Below are 2,632 nucleotides of genomic sequence, written 5' to 3'. Positions count from 1 at the left end.
TAGTAAAATACTACTTGTGTAAAAGTCTAAAAGTATTTTGGTTTTAAATATACTTAAGTATCAAAAGTAAATGTAATTGCTCAAATATACTTAAGTATTAAAAGTAAAAGTATAAATCATTTCAAATTCCTTGTATTAAGCAAACCAGACGGCACCATTTCATTTTTTATTTACGGATAGCCAGGGACGCACCAACTCTCAGACATAATTTACAAATGAAGCATGTGTTTAGTGAGTCCGCCAGATCAGAGGCAGTAGGGATGACCAGGAATGTCATCTTGATAAGTGTGTGAATTAGACAGTTGTCCTGTCCTGCTAAGCATTCAAAAGGTAATGAGTACTTTTGGGTGTCAGGGGAAATGTATGGAGTATACATTATTTTCTTCAGGAATGTAGTGAAGTAAAAAGTTGTCAAAAATATAAATATTAATGAACAGATTTTTTTATTTAACTAGGCAAGACATTTAAGAACAAATTCTTGTTTACAAAGACAGCCTAGGAACAGGGGGTTAACTGCCTTGTCCAGGGGCAGAAGAGAGATTTTTACCTTGTCAGCTTGGGGATTCAATCTAGCAACCTTTCGGTTACTGGCCCAATGCGCTAACCACTAGGCTACCTGCTACCAGATACCCTAAATAACTACTTAAGTAGTACTTTCAAGTATTTTACACCACTGCTCAACGGTCTTCCCACCCGATGTTTCACCACGCGATGTGGCTGTATCGTGTGAACGCAATGTAAATGCACACATTCCTCCAATTCTAATGTTGTGGTCATCTGACAATGACTTGACAATGTGCATGAAGGTACCATTGAAAGTGTGTTCCCTCAGTCACATTTGAGATTAACTCAACTATGTATAACGGTAATAAATATTTCAGCTGAAGGTGATGCTGATAGTGTTTTCTGTAATCGCTTCTGACAAACGATCATCAGCTAGCAACACCCTCACAGCGATGTGTGTGTTTACAGTAGATCCCAGCTGACAGGAAATGGAAAATCTCTCAGCAGGCAGCTGTCTGAGGAAGTCTCAGGACAAATAATTCTTCTACTTCAGACACCTCACAGTTAAGTGTGTGTGTGTCTGTGTGTTCTCACAAAACAGCAGCAGTGAAGCAGTAAATTAGTTTTGGCTCATGCTTAGATGAAAACAGATTTTGACAGATTTTGCCTTGTGGTTTAGGGCGGAGCAGTTGCCACACCAGGCTGTGATACAGCCTGACAGGATGCTCTCAATTATGGATCTGTAAAAGTTAGTCAGGGTTTTGGGTGACAAGCCAAATTTCTTCAGCCTGTTGCGCCTTCTTCACCACACTGTCTGTGTGGGTGGACCATTTCAGTTTGTCGTTGATGTGTACGCCGAGGAACTTAAAACGTTCCATTTTCTCCGCTGCTGTCCCTTTGATGTGGAAAGGCGGGTGCTCCCTCTGCTGTTTCCTGAAGTCCACAATGATCTCCTTTGTTTTGTTGATGTAGAGTGAGCGGTAGTTTTCCTAACACCACACTCCGAGTGCTCTCAACTACTCCCCGTAGGCTGTCTCAGCAATGTTGATGATCAGGCCCACTACTGTTGTGCCGTCAGAAAACTTGATGATTGAGTTGGAGGCGTGCATGCCACGCAGTCGAGGGTGAACAGGGAGTACAGGAGGGGGCTGAGCACGCACCCATGTGGGGCCCCAGTGTTGAGGGTCAGCGAGGTGGAGATGTTGTTTCCTACCTTCACCACCTGGGGGCGGCTCGTCAGGAAGTCCAGGACCCAATTGCACAGCGCGGGGTTGAGACCAAGGGCCTTCAGCTTGATGATGAGCTTGGAGGGTAGTATGGTGTTGAATGCTGAGCTGTAGTCAATGAACAGCATTCTTACAATAGGTATTCCTCTTGTCCAGATGGGATAAGGCAGTGTGATGGCGATCATCTGCGTCATCTGTGGACCTGTTTGGGCGATATGCAAACTGAAGTGCGTCTAGGTTTGCCGGTAAGGTGGTGGTGATATGATCCTTGACTAGCCTCTCAAAGCACTTCATGGCGACAGAAGTGAGTGCTATGGTAGTCATTTAGTTCAGTTATCTTTGCCTTCTTGGGTACAGGAACAATGGTGGCCATCTTGAAGCATGTGGGGACAGCAGACTGGGATAGGGGGCGATTGAATATGTCCGTAAAAACAGCTGGTCTGCGAGTGCTCTGAGGACGCGGCTAGGAATGCCGTCTGGGTCAGCAGCCTGTGAGGGTTAACACGCTTAAATGTTTTACTCACGTCAGCCACAGAGAAGGAGGGGGGGACGCAGTTCTTGTTAGCGGGCCGCGACGGAGGCACTGTATTACCATCAAAGCAAGATGGCGTTGTGGTCAGATTTGCCAAAGAGAGGGCGGAGGAGGGCTTTGTGTGCATCTCAGAAGATAGAGTAGCAGTGGTCGATTGTAATACCCCCGTTCGTAGTGCAATCAATATGCTGATGGAATTTAGGTAGCCTTGTTATCAGATTTGCTTTGTTAAAATCCCCAGCTATGGTTTCCAGTTTACATAGAATCCAGTGAAGTTCCTTCAGGGATATATTGGTGTCTGCTTGAGGGGGAATGTACACAGCTGTGATGATAAATGATGACCATTGTCTTGGAAGGAAATATGGCCGCC

This window comes from Oncorhynchus masou, chromosome 22 (assembly GCF_036934945.1).
Source record: "Oncorhynchus masou masou isolate Uvic2021 chromosome 22, UVic_Omas_1.1, whole genome shotgun sequence".
NCBI classification, from domain to species: domain Eukaryota; kingdom Metazoa; phylum Chordata; class Actinopteri; order Salmoniformes; family Salmonidae; genus Oncorhynchus; species Oncorhynchus masou.
The sequence above is the reverse complement of the archived record's forward strand: the minus strand, read 5'-3'. Positions refer to the sequence as shown.